The sequence below is a fragment of the Pteropus vampyrus genome, unplaced genomic scaffold (assembly GCF_000151845.1).
Source record: "Pteropus vampyrus isolate Shadow unplaced genomic scaffold, Pvam_2.0 Scaffold113, whole genome shotgun sequence".
Lineage (NCBI taxonomy): Eukaryota > Metazoa > Chordata > Mammalia > Chiroptera > Pteropodidae > Pteropus > Pteropus vampyrus.
Window position 1 is genome coordinate 1,315,685 of NW_011888894.1, and position 16,003 is coordinate 1,331,687.

General features: G+C 35.4%; 1 protein-coding gene and 1 pseudogene across 4 annotated transcripts in view; one reads left to right on the forward strand and one right to left on the reverse strand.

Moving 5' to 3' along the window:
* ZNF638 (zinc finger protein 638) overlaps positions 1-7,407 on the reverse strand; it is a 77,782-nt gene extending 70,375 nt beyond the window's left edge. For 3 of the 4 annotated variants that reach the window (XM_011365548.2, XM_011365547.2, XM_023533822.1), the window contains exon 1: positions 7,261-7,407. The gene's annotated coding sequence lies outside the window, so the exon portion shown is untranslated. Of the gene's footprint in view, positions 1-7,250 lie in introns of all 4 variants that reach the window. The other variant, XM_011365546.2, reaches the window with a different exon arrangement.
* Positions 7,408-11,379: 3,972 nt separating this feature from the next.
* On the forward strand, positions 11,380-11,498 carry LOC111743426 (annotated as a pseudogene).
* Positions 11,499-16,003: the final 4,505 nt, after the last annotated feature.

Consider the following 16,003-nt stretch of genomic DNA (forward strand, 5'->3'; position numbering starts at 1 on the left):
TACACTTCAGGTGGACTGCTTTGTTAGAGCGACTGTTTGCCCCAGAATATACAAATCCATGTTAACATCTGAGAATGCAACATTTCACTGGCTAGTTAATACAAGAGTGAGTCCATGTCATTCTGTGCTCTTCTCTCTTTAATCAGCATTCAATTCTGCTAATCTCTTCTATCATATAGATAGCTCCACCCAGCCAACTCTTTTCTACCATTAGTTTTGTACCCTCACATCTCACGAAACGTATACAAGTCATAATTGTGAAGGTGCCTTAAGTGTGAATAGAGAGTATCACACTGCACGTTAAAATGTCAAAATGCGGTACCTCAAGAAAATTGTCAAAGAAACAACAAGCAATTAGAAACATTATTTGGTAACATGAAGAGCATCACAAATTTCACTGCTACCTGGAAGGATTGATAAACATCATGATTTCATATTAGAAAAAAATGGCAATTCAACTTGCTAATGACAAGAACAAATCACCATGAGAACCATGCATTAACACCCCATAGCAATGATTTAAGAGTTACTTCCAGGAAAAACAAGTTTTTGTTAAACAAGATATATGGGTATAAGGATCATGTACACTGCATACATAATTGTATTTATAGTAACATAACACTGTATTCATAGTGAATGATGCCCTCGAGATGTACACTGGTGGTCTTCCTTACTTTGCTACCGTCAACAAATATAATGCATTAGATCCAAGAAAAACTATCTGATCCAAGTTGGAATAAAGAAATCTTTCCCAGGACTTTTTAACTAGGAATGAGAAAAATGATGGATATTGATAAAACTCAAATGTTGTTGACAGTATATTTACTACACTAGTGAAAAAGCACAAACACTGTAAATAAAGTCAATATAACAGGTAAGCAGGACCAAGAGATAAATACAGCATTGATGATATTCACTACCGAGTTCCAATTGCTCTTGAGGCCTAACTGCATCCTTGCCCTCCCTGCCATTTGGTTGTTCATGTCTTTCATGAAGTGCACGAACCAAAAAATGTCCCCATTTGCCTAAAATAGATTTCCAAAATCTTCAATGAAGCGTATCTAAACTATCAGGCCAAATGCCTTAAAGTCTTTACAAAGTACAAAAGAGCACATATAGTATGTTACTTTTTGTATTAAGAAACAGAAATAAGAAAACATGTATCTGCCTATAGTTACGAAAAGAAACATAGGTAGGGCAACACAGAAAACATGAAATTGGTTACCTATAAAGAACATATGTTCCTTTTGTATAAGACATGGAAATAAATCATATCTGCTTATGGTTACAAAAAGAAACATAGGCAGGATAAAACAGAAACAATGAAGTTGGTTACCTATGAGGTAACAGAACCGAGTGAAAGGAAATGGGAATACTTACTGAAGTACATCTTATTACACAGTTTTGAGTTTCGGAAGCATGCCAATCTAATTTCTAAAAAATTAAAACAAGGATGAGAAGGAGGGGGGGTGAAATCTAAACTTAAAAGCAAACTAATCATTTTTTCAAATGACTGCCATAACCCACTGAAGGGGAAAAAGAAAACTAATGAAAGTAAGTTATGAACCTACAATTTGATTTATATACCTTCAATATTGGGGAAGCTAGGAGAAAGGGAAGAGTTACAAATTCTTACCCTTTCGTAGGTTTTTTTGCTTGTTTTTGGCACTGGTATGGGGAAGCAATTCTTAAATTACTTTAGATATATTACAGGATTGAATAAGTAAGTAGATGTTTTGATACTGCTGGAAATCAGGGCTCTCACTGTGGAAGACAAGACAAATATAGAATGGAAGAACGTAATAAAGAACTGGACAATTATAAGTTACAAACCACTGAAAAAAACAGGAGTTCATAACTCCATACCAATAGAGCAATAAAAATGTAGAGAGAATGCTAAGTTGGAAAATCATCATTTTTGTAAACACCATAGCAAAGACTGTTTCAGGCAAAAATCATCTATGCATGTTAAATCCAGAGTAAAGTTCTGATTAATAGGACACCTGCATAATCCTAAAACATCTCTCCACAGATCAGTTGGGGGGAGGGGGAATCAAACATTTTGATCAAATATGTGATCAAACATATCACCCATGAGAGGCAGATGGACACCATGCACCTCCAGATCTGATACCATGGAGACACAGCATCACTTATGTAATTTTTCTGGCCAGGGATGCATAATCTGAACCTAATCAAAAGGAAGCTTAAGACAAATCCAAAATGAGAAATGTTCTATTAAAAAAAAAAGGCATCCGGGTGCCTTTGCCACCAGATTCACATTCAGCCAGTAATTCCTCACATCCTTGGAATTTAATGTTAGAGGTCTGATAATTTTTCCTTTAAGAAAAATATGTAAAACATAATAAAATTGTAAGGAAATCAATAGGGGGAAAAAAGCACATTGTATTCTTCAAATATGTCAACTCTGAAAAGGCAAAAAACGGCTACGGAAATTTTCCAGAGTAAAGACGACTAAAGAGACATGACAACTAAACACAATTAAATAATCCCATACTGATCCTGTAGTGGGGGGGCGGGGGGGGGGGGGGACACTGCCATAAAGAACATTATTGGGTCAACCGACAAAACAAGAACATGGTAGATTACAGAATTTTATCAATGTTAAACTTACTGATATTGATAACTGTACCGTAACTACAAAATAAAATATCCTATTCCTAGGAAATAAATGATGGTAAAAGAGTGCAATATAGACAACTTACTCTCAAATAGTTCAGGGAATGGGATAAATAGTTGTGAGTGTGGGTGTAAAAGGATAGAGGGAAGAAGAAAAAGGGGAGAGACAGGGAATTTCAGTCAGCCAGGGCTTTAATTCATTCAAAAAGTTAATGACCCAAGTTTTAAGTCCAACCCTGGACTAACTTCTTAAGTGATATACTCAGTGAAAAAAAGGACTGGACTGTAAGCAAGTATGGCAAGAGGCAGAAAACCTGCAATATCAGCCCTAAGCAAATATTTGGATTTAGTCCTTCGTTTTCATCATCATGTTCACTCCCTAACTGACTGTTTGTTAGCCCATTATGCAATCCATTATAATCTGATCTTTGGAGAAATTTCCACTGACCTGAAGACACCCACCCTGCTAGGAGGGGTGCCATTGAATGACTTCATGCAAAATTGGTTAACTCCCATAAGCAAAATTTTAACACTTATGTAGCATAGTTTTTAAAGAACTCAGACCCTAGATTCAGTTTTAATTCTGGTCCTCCTGCTTGCTAAAACTGTGAACCCCAAGAAAGTTAGCTCAAGCCTCAGTTTGGTCATGTGGAAAATGGGAATTAAAACAATACTCACTTAAAAATGTTGAAGTGAAATGTAATTAAATTATCTTTCCTCACATGCCAACAGGTGCTCAAATGTTAGATAGTAAACAAAATACTTAAGAAGCAGGTAGGTATTTGTTCCTTTCATTAAGACTTGGGTAATTACTAAAATTTTCAATATGGTAACAGAAATTAACTTAATACATGTATACACACATGTGCGTGGTATGAGACACGATTGAAAAAGTGAATACTGACTAAATATCTAACATTAAGGAACTATTACTTTAGGTTGTAATAAGCAAATGTTTTTTCTCTAATGTTTTAGAGAAATTTTACAACTATAGATTGATAAATATGACATGAGACTTGCTTAAAAAATCATAGGGTGGACAATAGAGACAAGGTTACTATTAGCTTGCAATTGTTAAAGTTGGGTTATAGGTACATGGTGGTAAATTATTATACTCTCTGCTTTTGTATGTTTAAAATTTTTCCATAATAAAATCTTTTTAAAGAAGTGAAGAAATTCAAAAGTAGGAAACATTCACTCATTAGCAGGGACAAGAAGGAAATGAAAGTTTAATAAAATGAAGCCTGCAGAAATGGGGCAGGAAAAGTATACTTTAAAAAGACTATAACAATAAATATATTCTGGTATTCAAGGGGTTCGAGAGTTGAAAAATAACCCAAAATATATGTACCCCAAGATAACCACTAGAAAATATCAAAATATGTACCTTAAAACTTTCTCCTATACTACCGGAACTTTCTTTTCAAAGCAAAACCTTTTATTCTTGACCCTCACTGATCATTAGTATAGCTATGTTTTTTAAAATAAATTTATTTATTTAAATTAGTTTCAAGTATACAGTACATTAGTTAGACCTCTACAATGTTCATAAAACGATCCCCCCAATTGCTGCCTCCTTCCCCTGGCCCTCCACTTAGCCATCATATTAATGCTGACTGCATTCCCTCTTCCATGCTCCCCGTGCCCAACTATCAACTACTAATTTGTACTTCTTTAACCCTTCACCCCATTCTCCCAGCCTCCCAACCTCTCCCCTCTGTCGGTCAAACTGTCCACTACATTTGAGTCTGTTTTTGATTAGTTTGTTCTTTTTGTTCCTTAGATACCGCATATAAGTGAAATTATATAGTATCTATCTTTCTCTGACTTATTTCACTCAGCATAATAACCTCTAGGTTCATCCATGTCATTGCAAATGAGTACAGACAGCTATGTTTTATTTCTACGACTCACCTCTTCCTTTTTATTATTCTTTTATCTTCCATACACCTATTTCCCTTCCATTTTAATTTTCAATCATAAATTTCAGACTACAGTAAATAAAGTTGAAACAATAAAAGAGTAAGTAAAGTTGAATACAAAGAGGAGCTATTGGCTTTAGCCACAAATACAATTACTTTCAGTTTAGAAAATCTCTAAACCACATTTCAACATTCAGTAGCTCCTATTTCCATGCAGAAGAGCCCAAACTATGGTACTGGGTATCCATACTAGAAGCACAGCTTCCTAGTATGTACAGCATTTTATTAAGAATTTCGATAGATTTATGTAAACCTCGACCAGTATACATTTAGTCATAGCAGTAAAAACAGAAATTGGACTCCAAGGGCCTGTGTTCTTATTCAGATTCTTGGCAACTACCAGCTGAGTTCATTCATTCAACATGTGAGCATCTAATACATACCAAGCACTGCGGCAGATACAAAAGTGAACATAACAATCATATAAATAAATGGTTACAATGTTTTGACAAGTGCTATGAGAAACATAAAGTTTACAGATGCGCAAAATATTTTAATGAAAAATTAGATGATCTTTCAGTTCCAAAATTCTATCAATTTAAGCTAAATTCCTTTAACCCTCTTTTTAATTAAAAGGAAGTATCTACAGGTGCAATTTTTTTTTTTAATAAAAAGGCACTGCCTAAGCACTTAAAAATTTGTAATAAAAGTAACAGCTGACATTTATTAAGCACCTAGTTAAGTGCCAAGGGATAGGAGCTTTCCAAACATTCTCACTTAATCCTCTCAACAATCCCAAGCAGGAAGTAGCATCATCACCATTTTACAAGATAAGGAAGCAAAACTTCAGAAAGGCTAAAATAACTTACCCAAATCTCACACATACAGTAAGAGGAAAACTGAAATTTGAATCCAGATCTTCTGATTCCAAAACCTATTCTTTCCACTAAACTATTTCTCTCATTTTCCTTTGTTAAATGAAAACAAAATTTCCATATTATCACCTTAAGAGCACCCAAGAGAAAAAATTTTACGACAGCCACAAAGTACAAAGTTATCAATGACTGTAAGAAATGTTTTTAAACCAGAGTATCTGTTTATGCACCCTCCATAACGGAAGATTACATACAAGAGATTACAAAACTAAAATATAACCAATATTCAAGTTAACAGATAATGTATGACAATACACTCTGAAAGCTAGCCAATAAAAAATGAGATTTTGTGATTTCTTCCATCTGTTTTTCTTTTACACTTGCTTCAACACAATCAACCAAGGAAGCAATGGTGCAGTATATTTTAGTGTATTAATGTTAGTCCACATAATTATTTAAAACCGCATATTACAGTGTATGGGAATACAAAACAAAGTGTATAAATGCTGTCAAATTTTTAAAATGCAACATAAGCCCACTAAGTCTAGAATACCAAATCATCAACAAAATTTAAAGCTATGTTGAAATAATATAAATTATGTTTATTTTTTTGTATAAATTTCATTAAATTCATCTTTTTTTTTTTTGGTAAAATTTTTTTTCCAGTTCATCAACTTTAACTGCAAATCTGCACCGGCAAACATCTCTGAAAAATAAACTTACACTTTACAACAAATGAAGGAAAAAAAGAAGAAATAATTTTGAGAACAATTCCAAAGCTCTTTAGCAAAAGAATTTGAACCAACATAAATCGTCGGATCCTGACAAATTTTTCTTCAGAAGACCTTCAGATTAAAAGTTTTTCCTCTAAATTTCGCCTAACAGCAAATTCTATTAAGAAAAATTAGCTTGAGAAAGCCTTTATTAACTAGTTCAACTAAAAATTTTGTAGTACTTTACGTCTCCTTCATTCGCATTTACCTCTAACGACAAAAGATCAGTTTCAAACGCCCTTAAGGATTCAAGTATATGGTCTATTTCTCCCCCCTACCTTTAACAGGACCCAAGATAGGAATCAGACAAAAATAAACCAACAACGATCCGTTTTCACGATTATTCTGAAAGATCTGGTAATAAATATCAGAGCCACTTATAAGCCCTCTGTGTCCCGCACTGGGTGAGAATTCCTCTGCTTTCATACCCGCACAAGGCAAGCAAGAAACACAGGCCAGCAAAATCCGCTGATTTGTAACATCCACCCACAACCCGACTCCCCCAGCCCCAAACATGCTCTTCTCTCCACGTTTCTTGCACAACACGTCGCTAGCCAAAGGGCTCTCAGCTCAAGCTCCAACGCCTCTCTTCAAGGCCCGATGGGAATGGTTATTCCCTCCTCGGTGCTCCCTCACCACCGTCTGCTCTGGCTGTCTGGGCTGGCGCGGCCTCGGCAAGCCCTGCGCCGATGGGGAAGGGGCCGCCACGGCCTTGCCAAAGGGCTGTTCTTGATCTTTGGCCCAGTGCATCGGCGTCAGACGGCTCTTCCAGAAGCACAGTCCTAGCACGGGTACCCAACCCGGCCCTCCCGGGCAGTCAGGTGAGCGGACGCGGCAACAGGGCAGCCAAGCTTCTCTTCCCATCCCGGGGGTCCCCCATCCTCCTCCCGCCCCCGCCGTCTGCCCGCCGCCATTTTGTGCGCAGCCGCTGCGACACAGATACAATAAGTCGGCCCGGATCTCAGAGGAAAGGCTCAGGACCCCACGCTATGGGGCTCCTGCCTTCCACCCTCTTACTCCCCACAGGGCAGCAGTCCTACCTATGCCTACCCGACTAACAGGCGAATCCCGTTTGCGCCCCACACGATTTAGCACTCAGCCTCCACTCTCGACGCCGAAGAAGCTACCGCCTCCAAAGAGCTGCACGCATGCGCGCCTGTCGAGCCTTTGCGAGCCCTCCTGTGTTCCCCGCGCCTGCGTACCGCCCGCACCGCGCTCGCGTGGAGGCACGGAGAAGGGGCCAGAGCAGCTTAGTTTCGGAAGGGGGTGCTCTTGCGTCTACTCAGGTATCTACTGCAAAACTCAAGTACCGGTATGAGAGCCTCTGTCTGTTCTGCGCTAGTGCTATCCTAATCATGCGCTTCTCTAATACGTGTATTGTCTCACCTCTTCTACGAAGTCTTCCCTGGTCATTTTGCATTCAATAATACATTAAAATAGGTAATATTCATCTGGCACTTGATATAATGCTTTGTATGGTTACGAATTTGCCTGTCTTTATCCTCTTGCCTTGTACATTTTTTTTGCATCCCTATAGCAGTCATGCAATGGTATATCACAGCCTCTCGAAATGTCAGGAAATTAGAATTAAATTAAAACTTATTGAGTTAAAAGCTTAACATTCTCAAAATCCTTTAATATGTCATTTCGCAACAAAAATATGTGTGGTAGATATTTTTAACCCTCACTTTGATGATGAAAAACCTTGGGTTGAGAGAACCTGAGTAACTTCTCAAGATTACTTACTACATCAACGTGAAAACTCAATCACTGGGCAAAATCTGGGAAAACTCACAAGTCCTGCCTTATGTATATCAAATGAATCACACCACTTACCCTGAGTCTCCTGCATCACTTTTACCTAGCACTCAAGCAGATGTTTTTCTTCATTCACATTAAAATAAGCACAGAAAAAGCTGAAAGAAAAGCTTTTTCTAAAACATCTTACTGGATTTGCCTTTCAAACTAAAAGTCCTGCCTAAGGCAACAAGCCAAAAACCACAAAGAGAAAGCCAACAAGCTCTCCCAAAACTCCAAATAACCAATATTAAAAATGACATGTTTCCCTCCATACATTTCTTTATTTCATTCAAATATACACAAACATGTTATCTGCATGTAATGCGGAAAATTCTTTATCTTTTCCAAAAATTTATGCATTAGCCTGCTATCTACTTTTCTGATTACTGACATGTCTCCAAGTAAACCATATATATTCTCTTGTTAATTGAGAAAGAATAGTCATTGTATGGCCCCATCATCAGTTATTCACCCTGTTATAGAACACTGAAGTTGTTTTCAGTCTTTTTGATACTACAAATATTACCATATACAAACAGCCTTACAAACTGATATTTTTATTTCTAAATACTAGATAGAATCCCAATAGTAAGACTGTGTGACTAAAAGACATATATATGTATTATGTATATGATTTACATATGTGTGTATATATATATAATTTTAGTAGACATTGCTAGAATACTTTCCAAAGAGTTTATTACACTGTACAAATTCCACTCCCGCTAAATACATAGGAGAATGACCATTTATACATAACCTCTTTAGATATTTTATGATATCCGATTTGATTAGAATTTCTCTCCTTCACAATCATTTTTGTAATTTATATTCTCCTAGAAAAGCATTCATGTCATCTAGGTTTTCAAATTAATTTCCCTCAAGTCGAGCAAAGTAACCTCTTAAAATCCTCACATTTCCTTGATTTTGCCCCCTTGCAAGGCTTTGTTTATTTCTGTGGCACTTATCACCTTCCATTATACCACAGAATTTATTTTTGATTGTTTCTCATCTGTCTCTCTCCACTAGAACATGAGCTTTATGGTGTCAGGGATATTTATGTTTTCTTCACTGTTTTGTTTCTAATACCTTGAATGATACTTAGCACACAGTAGAAACTCAGTATGTATTTAATGAAAGAATGAATGACAATAACGGGTAAAAACGTGCATGTGTGTGTGTGTGTACATTTAAGAAACTGTTGAGCATCCTTTTAGATCTGGAAATCTGTAAATTGAAAGACGCTCATCAATATCCCTAGCATCATTAAGAAATAAAAATTTTTATCTTAGAGTCTACTATATCCATGCTATTCCAAACTTTTATGTCTTCTAGGTTCCTTCGACCAGTTACAGAAATTCTCATTCCCATCTAAAAATGTCAATATTCTTGACAGAAAAAAAGCTATCCTATCCTACATCTTCTTCTTACCATCATTTTATCCCACAGTTCTCCATTCTCTTCTATTACCCACCCCATTTTCTGATTGGCCAGACAACAAGTACGGAGAAGCTCTATCCAGAGCTCAGTTTCTACCTGCTCAGCACAGTTACTACTCAATGCCTGAAAGTATTACAAAAAAGAATAGTCATCATGAACTCGTTCCTGTGATTTATTAACGTTAGTGGGGCTTTGTCTCAAGGACATAAAGAATCTCTTCACCATTTCATCTCAAACCCTAATAAATAGGATTTGGGGGCAACTATTGCTCTCCTTCTGTATTTAAAATCCACATCTAACTATTGGGATAAACACAGGGCCATAATCAAAGTTTGAGAAGTCATATAGCCATTTCACGTCATGCAAAAGAACATAACTATCCAGAAAACTTAGTTCTTATTGATACTTGAATTTTGCAGCATTTGTGTCAGACTATTAGGTGTGTACCCAGATATAGTATATATAGAAGTTTAGAAACCAAGTCAAGAAAAGCAGTTATTGTCCTGAGTTCTTATCAAAGCTAGTACAATTGTGACCAAATTTGATGAAAAACATTAATCTACACATCCAAGAATTTCCAAGTAATATAAAGAAATCCACACACATACACACACAAAAAAATCACAGTAAAAATGCTGAAAGACAAAAAATTTTGAAAGCAGCAAGACAAAAATGACTCATCACATGGTGATTTCTCATCAGAAACTGGAGGCCAGAAATAGTGGAATGACATATTCAAAGTGTTGAGGTGGGGGGGGGAACTGTCAACCATGAATCTTATAGCTAGCAAATCTATCTTTCAAAAATGAAAGTGAAATACAGTCATGTGTTGCTTAATGACAGGGATATGTTCTGAGAAATGTGTCGTTAGGTGATTTCGACATTGTGCAGATATTGGAGAGTGCATTTATACAAACCTAGATGGTATAGCCTACTACACACCTAGGCTACAAACCTGTACAGCATGTTACTATACTGAATACTGTAGGCAACCATAACACAGTGGTAAGTATTTATGTATCTAAACATATCTAAACATAGAAAATGTACAGTAAAAATACTATATAAAAGATAAAGTATGTGTGCTCACATATGTGTGTTGGAGAGGCAGGAGGAGGGCTATAGAGGGGAGGTGCCTTCTCCTTAACTCCCTCACCAACTCCAGGCCCCAGCTACACACAGGGACAGCGAGGGTGGACAACATGCTCAGCCTCCTCATCTATTTAAACCACCCAAAGCTAGCAGTAAATTCAACATTAGTCAGGTTCAGCCTTTTCTTTCAATGTAGCAAGCAAACTTTGTTTATAATCCATTATATTCTTATGGGACCAACATTAGACAGTACATCTTTGACCAAAATGTCATTATGTGGCACATGACATTCCAGATAAACAAAACCTGAGAGAATTTGTACAAGAAGACCTATATTTACCCAGAAATGCTAAAGGAAGTCATTGAAGTGGAAAACAAGAGACCCTAGAAACAATTCAAATCCTAATAAAAAAGAAAGACACCAACCAGTAAAAGTAATTATAAAAGACAATATAAATGCATATTTCTTTTCCTTTCTTAACGTAAGTGATTTTTAAAAGTACTTATAAAACAACAAGTATGTAATCGTATTTTGATTTTTAACAGAGAAGTGTAATCCATTAGACAATCATAGCACAAAGGAATTGAGTGGGAGCAAATCTGTATTGCAGTAAGGTAGTGATACTCAGTGGTAACTTGAAACCACAGGAACAAATGAAGAGAATCAAAATTGGTAAATAAGAAAGTTACAAAAAAAACCTCTATAAATATATACCTGCTCATCTTTCTTCTCTCGACTTCTTTAAAAGACATAAAATTATATAAAGTAATATTTATAACAATTTATTTTTGAATTTTTAACATATGTTAAGTAATGTGTTTTAAAAAGTAGCACCAGTCTATGGCCATGCTACCCTGAACAAGCCCAATCCCACCTGATCTTGGAAGCTGAGCAGGGTCGGGTCTGGTTAGTACTTGGATGGGAGACCACCTAGGAAGACCAGGTGCTCTAGGCATAAAAAATAAAAAATAAGAGATTGCAAACTGACAAGGTCCTTGCAATCTGTGAGGTCAACCAAAGGTTGCCTCGCCTAAAAAAAGAAAAAAAACTAGCACCAAAGAGGAAGATGCAATAGAGCTATATAAGAATAATGCCTTTAAATATCACTACAATTAAGTTAGTATAAATCTGAAATAGATTCTGAAAAGTTAAGATATATGTGTAAAACCTAAAGCAACGACTAAAAAATAATTTTTTAAATACCTATATAATAAAAAAGTCATTAAAAGAATGTTATACTACAAAAGATTCATAATGCAAAGAAAGCAATAAAGGAAGAATTGAGGGAAAATGTCAGGAGACAAACATTAAATGAAAAATAAAATGGCAGACATAAATCCAACCATATCAATAATAACACTAAATGTGAAGGGATTAAGGTATCCAATCAAAAGGCAGAGATTGTCGGACTCGATAAAACGTATGTCCAACTACATGTTGTCTACAGGATACACAATTTAGATTCAAAGATACAAATAGGGTGAAAGTAAAAGGGTGGAAAAACATATATTAAGTCAATAACAATAATAAAAATCTGGATGAGACATTTTATTTTGCCCTTTGTTATGAATTTGATGGTGTGAAAGGAGTTAAATTCAACTCTGTAGAGAAGGTCTCTCTTAGGCCTTACATACTTTTTCTTAGGTACTCTGTTGTTTTAAATCATTAAGCAATCATCTGGGCCAGAAAATTCCTCTCACCTTCTCTTCCAACTCTTTCTAAAATACACCTCTACAAACAACAGCCAAGTTCTTCTATACCGCTGACTCATCCAAACACACATCTTGACTCTCTTAACAAGCCTGAAGTAAATAAACCATTCAAAAAAAAAAAAAAAAGCTGAAGTGGCTATACAATATTAGACAAAATTGGCTTTATATAAAATCAGTGTTAATATACCAAAAAAATAAGAATAAAGAAATAACCAAAAAAGTGAATATCTGGGTAAATACAACATTCTATTCTCCACTTTAGTTCCTTAAATATATTTGATGTTTGAAAGCAAAAATTATTGTCTGCTGGTAGTTCTAACATATTTAGATGTTATATAAAAGACAACTATAGCATATAGAGGAAAGAACGAATAGACCTACACAGTGGAATGCTGCTATGTTCCAATTAAAGTGATAAAATATTAATTGTAAGTAGACTGTAAAAATCTTAGTACCCTTAGAAAAACCATCATACAAAGGGAAGTAGAAAAACACGATCTGAAGAGATATACTCAAAATCACAATAAAAAAATTAGAACAAAATACTAAAAAAAGTTAAAATGTCCCAAAAGAAGGCAAGAAAAAGCAAACGAGAGTCAAGAATAGAGGGAACAATAGAAAAAAATAACAAATTGGTATTCCTAAATCCAAACATATTAATTAAATATAAATGGTCTAATCAAACTGATTAAAATGGAGATTATCAGGATGAATAAAATCTATGACCCAAGTACAGTAGGCGCTTCCCCCTTATCTTCACGGGATATGTTCCAAGATCCTCAGTGGATGCCTGAAACCACAGATTATTTCTAGTATATACATATATATATACATATATATATGTATATATTATATTTTTTTCTGTACACACATACCTTTGATAAAGTTTAATTTATTAGGCCCAGTAGAATATTAACAATAACAAATAATAAAATAAAACAATTATAACAATAAGTTATGTGAATGTAATCTCTCGTTCAAAATATCTTATTGTACTGTACATACTTTCTTCTTATAACAACGTGAGATGATACGATGTCTATGAGTGAAGTGAGGTGAATGACATAAGCATTGTGATTTGCATTAGTCTGCTATAAGGGTTGCTTGAACACAAACACTGTGATACCTCCACAGTTGATCTGATTTCAGAGACCGCTAAGTGACTGACGGGCAAGTAGCATGTACAGCATGGATATGCTGAACAAAGTTCCCACGAGGGACAGAGCAGGATGGCACAAGATTTCATCACCCTACTCAGAACTGTGCTCAATTTAAAACTAATAAATTGTTTACTTCAGGAATTTTCTATTTAATATTTTTGGACCAGAGTTGACTACAGGTAACTAAAACTGAGGAAAGCAAAATCACAGATAAGAATAGACTACTGTATATGTTTGCCTGCAAGGAATTTACTTCAAATATAGAGGTATAGGTAAGCTAAGAATAAAAGAATAGAAAAAGATATACCATATAAATGTTAATTTTAAAAAAAAACAAGAGTCTGTATTAATATTGCACAAAGTAGACTTCAGAGCAAAGAAAATTAACATGAAAAAAGAAAAGCATTTCATAGTGTTAAAAGAGTCAAGTACAAAGAATACATAAAAGTCCTAAATGCGTATGCATCTAACAGCTTAAAAATACATGAAGCCTTATAGTTGGAGACTTCAACACTCCTTTCTCAGCAATAGATAAAACTAGCAGTCAGAAAAAAAAAGCAAAGATACAGAAGAACTGAATAACATTGTCAACCAGCTGCATCTAATTGTCCTGTATAGAGCACGCTATCCAACATCAAAAGAATATACATGCTTTTCAGGTGCATGGGGAACGTTTACGAGATAGGCCATATCCTCTGTCATAAAGCAAATGAACAAATATAAAATAATTGAAATCACACAAAAGATGTTCTCAGACCATTACTGAATTAAACTAGAAATCAATAACAGGTAATACAAAAATCTCCAGATACTGGGAAATTAAACCACATACTTCTAAGTAATCCACAGATCTAAGAAAAAGTCTCAAGAGAAGCTTGAACTAAATGAAAATCCATTCTATCAAAATTCAGAGGGAAATTTTTAGCACTAAGAGTTTATATTAGAAGAAGAAAGGTATCAAATCAGTAATCTAATAATCTTCTTCCTTAAGAAACTAGAAAAAGAGCAGCAAAATAAATCCAAAACAAGTGGAAGGAAGGAAATGATAAAAAGAGCAGAAATCAGTGGACTAGAAAATGAAAAAACAGAGCAACCAGTGAAATCCAAAAGCTGGTTCTTTGAGAAGATCAATATAATTGATAAACCGCTAATGAGACTAACCAGGAAAAAAAGAATGAAGACTCAAATTATCAGTGTCAGAAATGAAAGAGGTAACATGAGTACAAATATCAAAAGGAACAAATTAAGGAATATTATGAGCAACTTTATGCCAATAAATTCTACGATTTTCATGAAATGAACCAATTCTTTGAAAACTACAAACTACCAAAACTAACCCAAAATTAAATGGACAACATGAATAGTCTTATAACTATTAAATAAATTGCAGTTGTAGTTAAAACCTTCCAGGAAAGAAATTTCCAGGCCCAGATGGTTACACAGGTGAATTCTACCCACTGTTAAAAGGAAAAATAACTAATTCTACACAATCTCTTCTAGAAAGTAGAAGATGAAGGAACACCCTCAAATGGATCACAAATTTAAATGTAAAGCATAAAACTATAAATCTTTTGGAAGGAAACATAGTGGAAAATCTTCATGAGGAAAGAAGAATTCTTAGACATGATACCAAAACCATAATCTAGAAAAGAAAAAATTGATTAATTGGATTTTGCCAAAATAAAAACTTTTGTTCCTTAAAACAGGGGTCTGCAACCCCCAGGCCGTGGACTGGTACCCGACTGTGGCCTGTTAGGAACAGGACGCAGAGCAGGAGGTGAGAGGTGGGCAAGTGAGCAAAGCTTCATCTGTATTTGCAGCCACTCCTCACTACCATCACTGCCTCAGCTCTACCTCAGATCATCAGGCATTCGATTCTCATAGGAGTGCCAGTCCCTGGTGGCAAAAAGGTCGGGGACTGCTGCTTTAAAGGAAGGAAATGATAAAAAGAGCAGAAATCAGTGGACTGTTGAGAGGATGAAAAGACAAGCTACTGATTGGGAGGAAATATTTGTACATCACATATCCAACAAAGGACTTGTATCGAGACTAGAAAAAGAAGTCTTAAAATTCAACAATAAGAAAACAACCCAATTAAAATATGGGCCATGGACATAAATAGACATTTCACTAAAGAGGAGATAAAAAAATATTCGACATCATTAGCCATTAGGGAACGTAAATTAAGACCACATTGAGATACTATTATACACTTATTAGAATGGCTAAAACTTGGCAATACCAAGGGCTTATAGGAAATGGAGCATAAGGTATTATCAAATATTGCTGGTGGAAATGCAAGATGGTACAGAAATTCTAGAAAAAAAATGGGCATTTTTCTATAAAGTTAAACAGACATTTACTGTATAACTGTTCCCCCTTACATGAGTGTAGCTTTTCATAGTTTCAGTTACCCACAGTGAACCCTGGTCCAAAAATATTAAATAAAAAATTCCAGAAATACACAATCCTTAAATTTTAAATTGCAAGCCATTCCGAGTAGCACGATAACATCTCTGGCTATCCTACTCCATCCTTCTCGGGATATGAATCATCCCTTCATCTAGCATAGCCACACTGTACACGCC